Here is a 15,691-nt window from a genome sequence, read left to right on the forward strand (position 1 = left end):
ACTCCGATCATACATTTCATGGCCATCGCGCTCCTCCAACGATTGCGTCATTATATCCACCCGTCATCGCCACCCACGACAACCATCGGAGAAATGATGCAATCCTGACGTCATCCTCCTACCGATTGCCCGAAAGATTCGCTCGTGCGATTGCCAGTTTTCCGACAAACCTCGCTCGCTGCTTTTAACGCCCGAATCTGACTTTTGCTCGACTGAACATCAGCTATTGAAAAAAAGTGTGACAAGCGGAGGGGGAGAGCGAGGCCCGCGCCGAGGCAGACGCGAATAAAGTCGATTTTCTACAGAGTCAACAGAGATACGGGCGTTCGTGATTTCAATTTGTGTTGATTTGACATTGGCAAACAGAGACTTTTAGCCCTTTCCACTGCATCTCCAGCTTTATTTGTCTTTCTTTCACGCCTCTCTCGCACCGGTTCATTTAACCTGCTAGCCCAGGCTATTTACCGTATTACTTGCAAAATGTTTCGTTTACGTTTCCACGTTGCGCTCCCCCCGGATGCTTCCAGCCTTCCCTGCGCGAAAGACACACATCCCCGAAACTTTGGCCAGATGTGTGTTTGTCAAACGTCCAAACCGGCGAAGCATTATTTTTCAAAGTGTCCACATTTTCCCACAATTATTTCCATATTCCAAGAAACGTACTTTAAGCTCAAAGTTTGGTGTCTTTTCTTCTGTTGCAGGTAAGCACGTCCCTTCTACCATGGAATAAATCGAGTGTAGCATTTTCTTAACATCCAAACGCGTAAGCATTTTCGAGGAAGAATATCTGCAGGCACTTTTTTCAAGAGTGCAGCGCTGCTCTAACGATATATAGATTGCACGTCGCGGAAGATGCAAGGTGAGGACTACCATGTGCACACCCTTATATACATATACTTATACAGTATATATAGATATAGATGATAGGTAAAGTCGAGAGCGAGGTTACGCTCCCTAAAGTTTTGTGAAAAGTGGATGCAGCGCGCTGTGTGTCTCGGCAAAATGTTCATTTTCCCCTACACCGCGTTCTCCAGTCCCGGACTGCTTCGTAGCGTCTATAGCTGCGGCGCGCGTGTTGGGGCAGGACAGTAGTAGGCCAGAGGGACGCGCCAGGCAATTTCACTTGCTGTACACGCAGCTTGCACAAGTGGCACTTGCACTGTGTATTGAAATCACGTTTACTTGCCGCAGCTTATAGACTGGGAGACACCATTGCCCTACATCTCACGGCACGAAAACCATATAAATCCAGCGATGAATATTGAACCACTATATACAAATATTATACTTTTGCGCAGGAAAACACTATACGCTTTCTCGTTTATCAATGACCATTTAATTGATATTCCAATAGATACGAAATTCCTGAAGATAGCAGTAAATTAAATATTTCCATTGCAACGTGCCAGAGTATAAATATTGAGTTTCATAGAACAATGTTTCATTAATTCCGTTTGCTTAATTGTTCACTACGATATTAAATTTGCCAGTAATATATAGGAATATTTTCGACAATGAATTCGATCATCCCGGCGCAACTGATATAATTATTATTATATTTTGATAATGCCAGCAATTCCTTTTGCACTTTTCGCAATAAGCGAGTGATCGAATTGCCGTGTATAACAAAATTGATACGGCTGAAAATTGAGATTCATTAACGTGCAGTTGTAAAGAATTTCTTTCACCTGCGATAATATAATTATTCATTAATCATAAGCATGGATGAAAAGGATTCGATGCTGAAAAGAATCGTTCGAACTGCAAATGTTATGCTTTTGGGTCAACGTTTCCTCCTTCAACCTATATATACATATAGTACGTATCCATCGTTGATGGAGCGTCGGAGAAGGGTATTGCTGCAGGAAGGTAAGTCGCATTACGAGAGAGAAAACAATTTTGCGATAGAAACAGAGGCAAAGTCGTAATCGGAGTAGACATTTTGCTGGGGGAGGGGGTGGCTTCCGAAAGTCGACTTTTCAAATGACCCGACTGCAGGAGGAGAGTGAGATGAATAAAGGAAGAGGAATTCGCGGAGGAACGAGGGCAGGTAGAATAGTCATTTTTCGTTCTTCTCTCGCATGGGCGATTCTCAGCGGGATTTATAGTCAAGAGCCAGGATTTTCGTCTTTCGCTGCGTCTCGGCGATTCGAAAAGCAAGGATAAGTAGACCGCAAGGGGGATTCGGACGAAGGAATTCGTCGCTGACTCTTTTTGCCAAGACAATTGAAGTCTTCCCTCTGTCCTCTCTCTCTCTCTCTCTCTTTTAAACCCGGAGCAAGGCGTCTCCATTTCACCAAAGACGAGCCGCATCCGGTGCATCGCGTAGGAAAAAGGGTAACCGTGGATCAAATCGAAATGCACACGAGGGGGACGTATGTTCCGTCGTAGCCCACAACTAGTGGAAGATTGGCTGCTATACGCGAATAGCCGGATAGACGGATCCGCGCCCCGGCCCCGGATCGCTCGAGGATCATCGTGTGCAGGGGGTAAGTAAAGCCGGATAAATCCAGTGGAGATGCGGTGGATCCTGCGGGAAAGGGAGGAGGAGGGATAAGAAAGGAAGGAGAGAGAGAGAGAGAGAGAGAGAGAGAGAGAGAGAGAGAGAGGATGAGGAAGGTTGGGTCACGACCTGGACCGCCCGGTCATGGAAAGGATGCGAGCCACCGACCGACCGACCGACCGACTCTCCCACATACATTAGGAAGTTTCAAGCAACTTTTAGCCGCGCGCTTAGAATCCGATCGTTCTTGCGTTCCTTTATATTCTTCCACCCACCACCACCACCAACACCAACACCCTCGCTCTATCGGACCTCTCTTCAATCTCCATCTTTTGTCCTTATATCTCTCTTTTCTTTTTCCCTTTTCCCTTTTCCTTTAAGGCTCGAACTTGAAAAGTACCGTAGAGTCGTTGGAAGGTTCGTTCGGTTGTTATATATATATAGAAGCAGAGAGCGAAGCTTGCGGTTGCGCAAAGGGGATAAGGACGCGATCGGAATGCAGCATGGAATGACTAGCGGTGGAAGGTTGTCCGGAAAAGAAGTTAGAAGACAAGGGAGCCGAGGAGAAGGTCCGGTAATCTGCCAAGATACCACTACGACTGCCTCGGCTTGGCTTGGCTGACGAGATCGGGAAGTCAAGAACCTCGGCGAGTACGCCCGCGGCCACCGGTACAATATTTTGCTCGATTATCATCACCAGGAAAAGCTTGGATGCCGAGCATCCCAGATGGCGAACGCGAGATTCGCGCGGGGAGAGCAAAGGGAAAAGAGCGCCCTGTATATATATATATATATATATTTGTGGTGCACTTCTCTCTCTCTCTCTCTCTCTCTCTCTCTCTTCCTTCGCTCTATATATATATATATATATATATATATGTATATATGCACACCTATACACCTCTAGCTGCTCTCGTTAGCTCGCTAATTTATCGCTGCATTAAATTTTCCCACCCAACCGATCCATGCTGATACCCATCAGCATTCACCTTTTCTATGCTTCATTCTCCGAAAATACAATGTCATCCACAATTACCTCCATCGCATATTTCCCCCAATTGTTCTTCCTCCTCGTTAATAGGCCCAACTTAATATTATTAAAGGAAAAATGCACTTTATCGACAAGCTGTTTATGCCCTGCTAATACCAGTTTCAGACACCCTCCAATTACACGTCCAAACTCATCATATCGTACATGATGCGAGAACTGTTAGCCGTCAAATCCGGAATTTCACGCTAAACTGAAATTTATGCTGCTGCCGAAGCCGAATAAAGAGGATCAAGTTTAATGGGTACCGGCGCGAGTCCGTTATTCGGATATTCAAAAGTGACGCGTCGGTGAACTCTATAAAAAAACTCTACTGTATATATATATATATAAATATATACGCTGGGTAATTTAATGAACGAGACTTTAATTGATCGAAGCGAAATCGAACCGCAGAGGAAAATCTAATAAGTTGAAAGCTCTTTTCCCGATTATTCCTATATGAAGGAGAGAAATATTAATTCTTTCAATAAAGTACAATTATTGCGAGAAGCATTAAACATATATATATATTTCCTCATAATACCATTAAGGTAATTATCGTATCATATCGCCGCGCACGGTCCTCGCAGTTTAATTCATCGCGAAACGTTTCAATTTCGTTTGGCTGCTGTATATACATATATATATATACGTACGGTATTAAGGAAAGAGGCAGTACTGAAATCTAATCTGAATATTCGACCCGTGCAAGGGGAGAGATCGTAGATTCATGGAGTAACTAGCGCACAGCTGGCGGGGCCGGCGAATTCACGATATTCGTGAATCGACGGAAGTTGCTATGTATTAGAGGGGTACGGTGGTTTACGGCTACTTCGAAGCAACGCGAAGCAGCACGAGCCTTGCCAAGCGCCAGCTTCCCTCTTTTCCTCGCAGACCTCAAGGCATCCCTCGGCTTACTTCGCGAAATAGCAAAATTATTTTACTCGCCGTTTCGAAACTTCTGAGTGGTGAAACGCACACGTTGATCCAATTGCTCGAGCAATGCACTTTAATATCAGTATGCGCATGGCTCGGTCCATCGTCCCACGTTAATTTTCTTTGCTGCGTGCAAACGCTATATATATATATATTTACCTACAAAAATGTATATATATATATATATATATTTCGAAGGGAAAGGACGTTAAAAGGCAACGACTTCATCCAAGCATTTTCTTGGAGCGAAGAAAATAAATATCGAACGGCAGACTAAACGATACCTTAGCATCCACTTGGAACGGTATCTCCTTGGCGGCTGAGTGAAAAATCACGTAGCTTTCGCGGCTCGTTTCTCGGCCCGACCTACACAATCCTCTCGGAGAGTAGCTCGTGTAACACACGTTACGGTAAGACCGTAACGGGCACTCCTAAGGGTACCGGAACGCTCGATAGGGCATTCCCCAAGCTTATTTCTCCGTCACGAAGTGATAGCTTCGAAGCATTCCGAAAAAAAAAGATATCTATCTATATATTAGAGTATGTATCGAGGGAGCGTTCCAAAGGGACGGAAGGTAAATAGGGAGCGAATGGAATAGCGGGACTTGAAGAAAGTACGTTCGGTGTTATCCTCCCCCCCCCCCTCCCACCCTCTCTTCATTTCTCTCGATCGTTGCATCCTTTCGTTGCTTCTATAACCTCCCACCCCCCTCCCCCCTCCCCACATTCCCTTGTCTGTATTACTCGAGCGACCCAATAGAGCCCCCCTCCCTCGCGATATATTACATTCCACCCACTCATCCACCCCAATACACACACACACACACCAGGTACCACACATATACGTACCGCAAGGATTCCTATTATCGAGAGCGGTCACGACGTATCGTCTGCGCGCGCGCGCACGCGCGGAAGAGAGGCCAAGACAGATCGTAACGTATTTCACTTTCTTCCCGAAGGTGCAGCTCCGGAGCTGCTCTCCGTGGATGATGCATGCTAGTCCCGCGCGCAACTATCTGCCTTCCTCGTCCTGGCTTTGGCCACGAGCGAGCGAATAATCGAACGCGGAAAATCGCGATCGCCTTACCGAAGCTACGGCACATCCGTCTGCCCCGTATATATATATATATATCCATCGTGCACCGCGACCCTCTTTCTTAAACAAGATCGTGAAACGGCTTAAGTGCCAGACGGAAATCAAAAACGCTGAAATATCGACGTTTATTTCTCCTCTTCTATGCTATATATACTATATATATGTCTATAGGTTGTGGAGAACACACTGGCTGCACGGTTATTCGCTCCGCCTCTATCGTCTATGTCCGGAGCCATATGGATTTGAATTGCTAATCAATCGGGGAAAAAGCCAAGCGATTGTTCAAGTGCAACACGACATTAACCTTCTCTCCCAGTGTAGCGCAGTTTGTTATGATTAGTAGAGTTCGACAACGGGGTATATATCTGAGGATTATTCGGTTGTTGTAATTTTCCGTATTATGAATGGAATATCGGGGAAGGATACGTGTGCGTGGAAGCAGCGCGTCCACACTGTAACGCAATATAGGGGCTTGTCAATAATGCATTACTCTGATTATCGAAATGAACTATTTATGGATTGATACGAGTGCTCGATGACGTCTGCCGTAAGCGGCTGCCAGAAATCAGAGGAATTTTACCTAATTGAACGAGTTGGTCTCTGCTATGCGCGCATGGATGAACGGACCAACGCATTTGCCTAGGGAACGAGAGAGAGAGAGAGAGAGAGAGAGAGAGAGGGTGGGGGATAAACAAAATTGCAGAATTTCGCTGATCCCGGCTGTTGAAGAGTTGCAGGTCCGGGCATATGCGGATGTTCGGTCCGATGGTGAATTGGCTCTTGTCCAAAAGCAGCCGAGCCACCACCCTTCGCTTCGTGCCAGGATAACCGCGGAAATTTTTGCCTGATTAACGATATAGGTTTCGATATTTTTCCGCGGGAAATCTCGTCGACTGGATATGCGAGGAGCTCCGCTCCCCGTTCCGCGCGCAGCAACCTATACCGAAATCCCTTTTCTTTATATTTCGACATCCTTATGACCTCCATAGCGGAAAACTGGGCCAGAGTTACGATCGCGCCACCAGCTTTGGCAAAAAAAGGAACGTCTATTAAAGCGCGCGCGTATCGCCCACTCGAAATACCGAGCATTGCAAAGAAGCGCAACGCGGAATAAAATTACGGCGCGCGAGCGGCTTTTTATCATTGAAATAAAGCTAAAGATTTGAGCATTTTTCCGCGTGTTACCGCCAAGGCGCAATGCAAAATGGCCGTCCTTCTTGCGTCCCGACAAATTTACGAGCCCCGTAGTACTGGAAAGCTCGCGGGGAAAAGTTATGATTTTGCGTTAAGGGAAAAATATATCCGTTTGAATTGCATCGCGATGAGAATATTTCCCTGGAACAGAGTGCGAGGCTTTAACCTCCTCCCCTTCCACCACACACACACACACAGATTTTTGTTTATACGCGACGCGGAAGCTTCGACGTTTTTATCCTGATTTTTCAGCTTTAATACTCGCGAAGAATCTCCGCTTTATTGGAGGATTTAATTAAAATTCTTCTCTCTCTCTCTCTCTCTCTCTCTCTCTCTATATATATATATATATATATAATAAAAAATTATATACGTATAGTCGTAGATATACACCGCGTGAATGGCAACTATTGTGTACTTACCGGCTGATTGAAAGGAAATCTATCGGTGGTTGAAGGTCGATACGTCGAGTGGCGAGTCGGTACTAGTAGCTTCGGGCGAGTCTACTCGGCACGACCGAGACTGAGCCGGTGCATTCGTTCCTGCATCACTGTCACGAAGAAATATTTATGGCGCCAATAAGCGCTCGAGGAGATCGTGGCGTCGCTCAATGTAAAGCAAACTGTACTCATAATTATATGATAATAATGCTAGCTGTATTACAATTATGGCTACACGTAGGATAACGAGCGTGATTTCTCTCGCGGTTCACGAAAGAGCACGATGAGCTAGGAGACAATGGCGTGTGTACCGTGCGGTAGAGAGAGAGAGAGAGAGAGAGAGAGGAGGAAGAGAAAGGAACTGCAGGAGGAGGAAGAAATAGCGGCTACCTACGCCTCTTCCTCGTTCGGTTCTCCTCTCAGCTATATAGCTCTCGGGGCATCCCGTTATCCGTTTCTAGTAATCGACCTTTAAATATTCCATCGGATGTTTCCCCGTCGATCATGGCGAATGAGGAGGTGCGGTGCTCTCTTGGTTAAAGACTCTCTCTCTCTCTCTCTCTGTCAAAGATAGTGTATGAGAGAGAGACGGATAACGCGACGCGAGAGCAAAAGGCCGCGAAACCTCGAGACTTATCTCGACTCTTTGTTGTCCGTCACCTCGGCCACCGAGAAGCGTCACGCACGAATTCTCGATATTCGTCTCTTATTCTTCTTTTCTCCCATCCTTCTTGGTACTCGAGGGGCCACGACGCGTAATAGTCGTCCTCCTCCTCCTCGTGGTCGTCGCAATCGTCCAAACGCACCGCTAGTCCGCTGACCTCCCGGCGAGCCAACTGACTGACACGAGTACAGGCAAAAAATCTCTCTCGAAGAGTGGTAGTACAGTTGCGTGAAATAAATGGCCGCTTAAAGTCGCGATAGAGAGAAAAATAGAAGGAAGCTGCGATACTTCACACGCGTGTTTCACGGTTTGACGGGAGAAAGATCGAGGCTGCGGGGAGCGCGCGATGGATATCGATCGGTCGTTTTTACACATGGGAAAAGAGCCGATGCATGGATAAAGATTCTTGACCGAAACTCGATAGCGATCTGCTCGAAAGGCAAATAGAATTAGTGTCAAAGGCAGGTGAGCGGAGTGAATGGAAAGATCAATCGAGGCAAATATATATATAGATCATCCTTTTGTAATCTCTCGCTAACGCTAATGCTTTTTTCGGTCAGCCGGCTATAGCGCCGTACATTTCTATTTGATGGGATTTGCTGCTGCAATTTGCCAAAGCATTTTCATCGGTCGAAGATATAGTAAAATGGATGCAGAGAGAGAGAGAGAGAGAGGATATTGGGGAATTTCTTTCTATCATTCGTTAACTCGAATGCTTTACGACCGAAATGGCTGGAAGGATTGAGCATTTCTCTTCTCCGTAGATTCTAATTGACCTTATCTCTGGCCAACCAGATATACAACATCGATTGGTAAAAAGAGAGGAGCGCACCGAGCGGGAGCCGCGGCCGAGCTAAAATAATCGCTCTGGTATTTTTCATTTAACAATCGCTCGTCTGAAAATGAACACGTATTCGGCAATTAATCAAAAGCAATTTATGTTTTACGCCAAGCTTCGCTGATTCCTAAAGAAATAAATCAATGCTAGCCGGGAGAGTGGAATAAAGAACAAAATGGTACAAAACGGGCTACATGAATGGCCATGGTGAAATACGTGCGGCGACGTTTTGCCAATAAATGCTACGTTCATGGCTTATTGAATACAATTATTATTGCTCACGTTCGGATCGCGGGGATTCCGAGCTCTTTCGAGAATGTCGAGGATGAGCGAATCCTGCTGCTCCGCTGCTGCTGCTGCTCGTGCTGGTGATCGTGCTCGTGGATAAAGAATAAGTTGCTATACGGGGCCGCCGCCCAGCCGCACGTCGGTAATATTCCGGCGGCTGACCACGATACAATGGACACTTTGCCCCTACTCCCACAGCAGCCTTCCCCCCCGGCCGGTGCTCCCTCTCGCGTTCCCGCGGGATGAACGGTAATCAATAACAAGAGCGAGTTTCACGAACGCGCCATCGACCTTACATACGGCCGCACATAAGTCGCTCCGAGCGATCGTCTCTATGTGTGAAACGGCGCTCCTGCCACCTTCTCGCTCACGTATGCCGTCCGCGCACCGCGCCCCACGTCCCATTCCACCTTCTCCTCGCCTCGCTTCCTATACCTTTTCTTTCACTTTCCATAAATCGACTCTCTTTCCCCGATCCTCGTTTCTTCAATCTTCCTCAAACGTCCATATATACTTGCACAGTAAAACCACCAACAAAGCCTCTGCAACTGCGCCGATATTCGCCCACGACTCCTTTTCCACACACAAACAAATGGAATTTTATTGCGTCCTGCACTTTTTTCCCTCGCAACACTGCGACCTTCGATTATCGCGATCCGTGACGTATATACCGTCACGTTGTTCGCCGTTTCCTCGTTTGTTCGATACGGTGTACTCTCTCGGAGTATACAGCTGGGACCGCGTGCATTCGCCAAATAGAAGCAAGGCAATCGGATGGAACCAATGAGCGTGAAGGAATGTTACAGGTCTTGTCCATCATCCTAGCTAGTAGCATTCTCTATTCATCTCACTTTCATTGTTTTCCTTTACACTCGTTGATGCCTAGCCACTTTTTCACTCTCCCGATTGTTATTGCAATTTGCGATAAACTAGGGTAAATACTGATATAACTCCTGGGGTACGCTCTTCCTATTATTATACTAGAATTACTAAAACGCCAGCTGGACTAAAGTAGCAGCTCGAGGGAGCGAAATTCGATTCGATGTGCTGACTCTTCAAATTGAAATCATGCGAGATCAGACACTCGGGAAATGTATGTATATCCCCCTCCACACGCGCGTACTGATAAATTATTTACCGACTTGGCAAGATCTTCGGGCTATGTTAACTAAATTTCTTTCAGATTCTTCTCTCTCTCTCTCTCTCTCTCTCTCTCTCTCTCGCTCGTGAAAGCCAAAAGGTAGGTGGTAATAATAAAAGTTTTTCGGTTCAACTCGAAGTATTCGAGAAGGGGAGGCGGAAATGCAAGTGAAGACTGTTATAGCGTTGTTGTGTGAGTAGTGCGAGTGATCCAAGTTATCTCTCCCTCTCTCTCTCTCTCTCTCTCTCCGCTTCTCTTTTGTCTTATTCGGTTTCTGCGGAACATTCGCAAGTTCCAGAGACATTCCTTTACTTCCATTACTCCTTTTCTCCTTTTGCACGCCTCTCGTCCTTCTCCGACTCGAGTGTTACGTGGCTCGTGTATTATACATACACATAGAGGTGGTCGTCACGCACACTAGCAGAGCTGGCGCGTAATAAACAATACACCGGCCGTATTTTATTATCTGTCTGTCGCTCAGGACCGATCGAGTGGCTTTCTATCTGTCTGTTCGATCGAACCAATCAGAAGGGTCTTGCTCGTCCCGAAGAATCCGTTGTCCGTGTCTCGAAAGAAAAAGAGGAGCGAGAGCCTCATCCTTGCAGCGGAGTAAAATCTCGGCTATCGGTAATTTAAAGGGGAGTCTGATAAGCTGACCGCTCAAAAGGAAACCAAGTCCAGTTTGCTGGTGCTCCGCGCGCTCTCTCTCTCTCTCTTTCTCTCTCTCTCTCTTTGACCATGAGGATAAAGTCGTTCGTTGGACGTAACGTCCAAGCCCCACGCGGAGAGGTTATGTAATTTTCTTAAATCGTCTTACCGGCATTGAGAGATTCCTCGGCCTAATGATCTCCTGGTTAAAGAACCGCGGAATATCCTCTACGAAAATTGGTCGACCTTAAGTACACACGGAAGATGATCCGCGTCTCTCCGATTGGCTCTGCCGACGGGGGAAATTAGTCTTATATATATATACATATATATAAAAAGCTTGGATTTCCTTTTCCAGCACGATCGATCCGTCGACGGAGTGTAGGAAAGTGAAACTAGTCATGTCACGCATATATATACGAATTTCAAAGGGCGAGGTTACGTATATATATATATCGCCGAGTTAAAAATGAACGCAAAGGTCGTCGGTGCGACCGTCGCTGAATAATCTGCGATTTCACTTTGATCGGTCACGCACGAGCTCTAATTGGCTAACGTGGCTCGGCGAGAGACGGAAGCTGTGCACGCGGGAGGTAGATATCGCGCATGCATATATATATATACACACGAGAAGATAGGTTATAACTGTTTCGGTGTATATGCAGGAGACTCGGTGAAAAGACTGCTGGCCGGTCTAGCCAGTCCACTTTATTTCGCAAACTTGAAAATTCCCGCAGTAAACTAGTCGAGTTCCTGCGCGTCTCTGGATTCTTGGATGCATCGTGCGAGCAAAAGAGAACGGGCTGAAAAAGAGGAGCGCGCTCGGCGGGTAAAGCGCATCGACGTGATGCGCGATGCAATTTCACGGTGTACCGTGAGGGGCAATTCACGCTTTCGATATGCCACAATTTCTGTGTCCGGAACCGTTATGAATTTCACGAGGGTAAAGGAATAAGGAGGGAGAGAGATGTCGCGAATGCCAGCAGCGAGGCTATCCATGGTAAGCGGCCTGGAAAATACAGGCGGACAGATGTAAAGCCGAAGGTGCGTCGCTTTACTGCAGCGAGAGGCGCGAATATAAGCTGTCGACGTGCCACACGGAGGCGAAAGAAAAACGCGCCAAACGATGAAATAAGAGCAATGAAAGTAGACGCTAAAACACGTGACGAGTGCGAGCGAGGTTGAAAGAAGACACCAGAGTTGAAGGCAAATGAGTAATAGCCTGCGTAATAAACGTAACGCGATGATGCGCGTTCCAGACCGCTCCAAATCTCTCTCTCTCTCTCTCTCTCTCTTTACTCACTACTATTGCACACTGTGTGGATCGAGCGACGTGTACCAACAAACGCGGTCGAAAAAGACTCTAGTTTCCTGCGGATACGCGCATCGTTTCAGCCAAGAAAAGGATCTCTATCAGCCATGAGGTTCCCGAAGAAACACACGCCGTGATTACGGGACTGCTACATTGAGATAACAATGGGCTAACAACGTTTCGAGGATTCTACTTGGACTTGATTTCGAATCTTCCACGTCAGCACGTTCGAAATGTATGATATGTAAACACGCAAACTCCGGTGTTTAAGGATGCTTCTTCTGTATATATATAGATATTGCTGTGTATATGTATACGTGTATAACGTCCGACCTTGGTTCCTTCGCCATTATTCTCCCTCTCCCTCGGTTTTTCCCCTTTCTTTCGGTTCGGAGCAGGGCTATATAGGTCTATCCGAATAATCTCGTAATTCCTGAAGGATTCGTTGCTCGAGGAGGAATGAACGATGTCTATCGGGGCAGAATGAAGCCAGGTCGATAAGGCTGGTAAACAAGCTACGCTCCGCGGACGTTTCTTCCGCTGATTTCGTGCGCCCTGGCCAATCGTTGGTACCTTCCTCTTCCACCCTCAAGGGGTTCGCGTGGTAACAAAGTCCTCGGGAGATATGCTGATTTTACGAGCTACAAGCTTCCATGGTGGATGGTCATATTTTTGAAAAATTGCCCCGCCTGTGGAGCGTGCTGCAGAAGGACGTCACCATTTCCACTTTGAACCAATGAGATATCTCTGGCTTCTCGCTGCGAATCCTCCACTTAATGGATTATATCTTCATCCCCCGCTGCCGCCCTCTTATTATGCACTTTACACGTTACTTCCTACCGTCTTTGGGTTTTTTACGCGCTTTTATTAAACGACGTTTAACCGCCTAGCTCGCCTCGTAATAGTGCTGTGTCTTATTTAAAGTAGTCTCGCACGCGCGCGAGCGCACACACACGTCGCTGGAAAACGTAAAATTTTAATATTCCGGAAGATTCCCGGTACAACGGCGATGCAAATTAACGCGTACCATTGAAACGCTTTTTTAAATCGAGTTATGTCGCGCGTAACATATTCACCGCCATTACCAGTAATATATTACATTTTTAAAGCGTAGTCTTTTCTCCTAAATTTGTCTCATTCTCGCTTATTCGCTTGTCTAAATATTTTATTAATATCTTGAAAAATAAAAACTTCTGAGAATATTGTGATTATAATTTCATTTGCGAGATTCTTTCATTTTCTAGTAGGTATATACACACACACACATATATATATACATCTTATAAACGAAAAGTGAATCAATTTCCCTCCGAGTATTGAATATGTTGCTGCAAAGAGGCAAACATTTTTTAGCTATCATCATATCGTGATTGCCTTGTGAAGTTAATAAATTCGATCCTAGCAATCATCGTCCGCGGATATTGCGAATGCCTATACATACTAAGAAATATGTTGTTCTTTCATTTCCTTTCTGTCACGGTACCCTTTGGCCGCATCGAAAGTCAATTCTTGTGAATGAGCCAGCGAGACGGAAGTTATTCCGCGGAATGAACGATAAATCGAACTCAGAAAGGCGAACGAATTCCGTCGAGGTTGCGAAACTTGTTGTATGCGTGTCTGTTTGTATATATATATATATATATAAATGTATAGTTGCAAGTTGGTGTGTGTATGCTTGATCGTGTACGATGTCGCATATCCGCGCGCGAATGTCGAAGGAAAAGGTTCTCTCTCTCTCTCTCTCTCTCTCTCTCTCTCTCTCTCTCTTTCTTTCTCTCCCTGCGTCTCGACATAGCGTGGCCTCTCCTGCGGGACAGAAAAGACCCCGTCAGAGGCGGACTGCTGCCGAGCCTCCGGTCGTCTTTTACGACTTTTTCGCAAGTCACAACAAAGTTCGACAGCGAATTCCGTACAATAGCTCTCAAAGCTCCCGTCCACACTTCAACACCCCCCACCCCATCCACTCCAATTGTTTTGTTCCGCTCGAAGGGCCCGACCGTCCGCCCGTTCTCCAGGCGCTCGGAAGACATCGGATCGACTAAATCTTTTATGCCGATTATCCCTCATTCAGAAAACTTTTTAAACCGCTCGTTAAAGCGTTCCAAAAGTTCGGCATTGAATGTACAGCGGCCCTCCTTAATTTATTCGAGTGCTAAATATTTTGCCTCTCAGCCCGAGTAGACCGAGGCCGACGAGCCAGAGACAAAACAGATTCCATCTTCGCATCGAATCGCTTCGGTACTCCAGTTGAGAATCAAGTACTTTGCTCGGCACTCGTTATCGCGTCGCGTTAAGAATTAAGATGTACGGGGTGTTATAAATGGCGGAGGAAGGGGGGGGGGGGAGGGGGAGAGTGAAAGTACAAAAGCACACGTGGATTTTACGCGCGAGTGGATCGAGGGATTGCGTCGGGTGAGCATCGACGTGCCACCACCACACTAATTCAACCCCAACGAGTCGATGCTGACCGATAATAATATTCCATTACGGCAGCAAGGCCGTACATCACTGGTCGTCACGCGGACTCCCTCCACGTACCTTCCATAAGCGATAGCATCTACACGAGGCGTTAATTACGTACCGTTCTACCGCGTTACACCACCACCCGAGATATCTCCAAAGCCGTTCACTCTCTTTACCACCACCAGTAATAGCAACGGCAACAGCAACATCAGCAACCACAGCACAACCCTTCTTCTTCTTCTTCTTCTTCTTCTGTTGCTGCTGCTGCTGCTGCTGCTTCATCTCGCTCCTCTTCTATACAGCTACTCCTATACGCGGCCAGACTTTAATTTTCTCCCAGCTCCTCCCCCCTTTACTCTTCCACCTTTCCTTTTACCAGCCAAGCTTGTTCATCGGTATTTATATCGAGCATTATTCAATTTCTTTCTATAGGGCCACGCTCGTCTATCGAGTACTGCGATTCTCTCTCCCGGTTACTTTTTTGCATATATCTTTTGCTCGCCGAGCATATAGGATCGAATTGCTTTGCTCGGCGAAGGGATGGTGCGTCCTGTGCCACGCATCGAGGAGGAGGGGGTAACGAATCGGCGTGTAAGCGCTCCTCGCGAACTACCAGCGCCAACAAACCGGTACTCTCTCCTCGCTACGCGTAATGACAACGAATCGGGTTTAGAGTGGACGAGAGATGCTCGCAGATACCAAAAGATACCTTTCAAGAGTGTTTCGCATCAGATATAGCCAGCCTCCCGAAGCCCTATACACACCCGTGCCTCGTCTCCTTGCTATCCTTGATGCTTCGTGTGCGTTGCGGTTAGAAAAATTCCCATCACTGGAATTATATATATGTTATTTTATATCGACAACTATCATGGCGAAATACTCATCCTATATATGCATCGAAGATAATTTATGTATCACGTTGGAAATATTAATTGGTTTACGTACGTATCGCCAACCATCTGATCAGAATGTCCACCATGTACTCGGCTTTGTGTGGATATAGGGTCGCATAGCTCGCCACTTTTTCGATGCCAGGCAATTTTCTTATCTGATCTTACCGCGCGGCGAGACTACTTGGATGATATAGCAAGACGGATTTCGTCGATTGAAATTGAGTGACAAGAACATTCCTGGGATA

General features: G+C 46.4%; 2 protein-coding genes across 7 annotated transcripts in view; one reads left to right on the forward strand and one right to left on the reverse strand.

Annotated features, from left to right (window-relative positions):
- The window catches only part of Atg16 (Autophagy-related 16), a 334,508-nt gene that overhangs the window by 230,944 nt on the left and 87,873 nt on the right, over positions 1-15,691 (forward strand). The window lies entirely within an intron of this gene.
- Positions 1-15,691, reverse strand: part of LOC136778340 (uncharacterized) — a 143,762-nt gene that overhangs the window by 90,377 nt on the left and 37,694 nt on the right. The window lies entirely within an intron of this gene.

This window comes from Prorops nasuta, unplaced genomic scaffold (genome assembly GCF_024137725.1).
Source record: "Prorops nasuta isolate Cenicafe-Biocafe unplaced genomic scaffold, Cenicafe_Pnas_1.2 PNAS00014, whole genome shotgun sequence".
Taxonomy (NCBI): domain Eukaryota; kingdom Metazoa; phylum Arthropoda; class Insecta; order Hymenoptera; family Bethylidae; genus Prorops; species Prorops nasuta.